This window comes from Sinocyclocheilus anshuiensis, unplaced genomic scaffold, assembly GCF_001515605.1.
Source record: "Sinocyclocheilus anshuiensis isolate Anshui unplaced genomic scaffold, SAMN03320099.WGS_v1.1 scaffold986, whole genome shotgun sequence".
Lineage (NCBI taxonomy): Eukaryota > Metazoa > Chordata > Actinopteri > Cypriniformes > Cyprinidae > Sinocyclocheilus > Sinocyclocheilus anshuiensis.
The window spans coordinates 565,283-566,032 of NW_015537975.1; the positions used below are offsets into that span (position 1 = coordinate 565,283).

At 36.5% G+C, this 750-nt stretch overlaps 1 long non-coding RNA gene across 1 annotated transcript in view; it reads right to left on the reverse strand.

Moving 5' to 3' along the window:
- Positions 1-10: 10 nt before the first annotated feature.
- The window catches only part of LOC107672317 (uncharacterized), a 1,853-nt gene continuing 1,113 nt past the window's right edge, over positions 11-750 (reverse strand). Inside the window, exons 2-3 of the long non-coding RNA XR_001632312.1 lie at positions 225-257; positions 11-104 (exon numbers count right to left, since the gene is read on the reverse strand). This is a non-coding gene — a long non-coding RNA (uncharacterized LOC107672317). The remainder of the gene's footprint in view (positions 105-224; positions 258-750) is intronic.

A 750-nucleotide genomic window follows, 5' to 3' on the forward strand; every position in this document is an offset into this window, starting at 1 on the left:
AAATGTTGGCTTATCTTAATAAGATATGGTTTATATTCTTTATTTAGTACATAAATGCAAAACTTACCCTTCATCAAGTCTCAGACTCACAGTCAAATGTTTGCCTATAAAAAGAGAAAAACATATGTAAGGGGGGGAAAAAAAAACTTTAAAGTGGTTCAAATATTGACTTATATTAAGATATAGTTTATACTCTTTATTTGGAACAGAAATGCAAAATTCACCCTTCATCCAGTCTCAGACTCACAAGCGTGTGCCTGTAAAAAAAAACAACATAATGCATTTGTTTGCATTTACTGTTACCTGTAATCTGTTACCAGTAAGCAATTTGCAATCGTAAAACAACATTATATATCAAATATATGATGATGGCCAATAAAATAACGAATGGCACAGAAAACGAGCTTGTGAGGAACAGATGTAACGTTAGGCCTACAGTGCGTCCAACTGAATGTAACGTTTAACATGTCCGTTGTTCGGCTGACAAAAACGTCTTTCTAAAAAAGTAGTCACAAATAAACAAGGTTAACAATTGTTTGAATCGTGGTCTCTTAAATCATATTAAGAAGTTCCATATGTTCTTCTAGTTTGAATAGAACAAACTGACACAACGTCTCTAGGTTACGTATGTAAACATGGTTCCCCGAGGGCACGAGACGCTGCGTCGAAGTTGCTTTGGGAAAGCCCTTGCGTGACCGCGTTCTGAAGCACGTGTCAAATCAGTCCAATGGAGTAGCGAGACGTCACGAG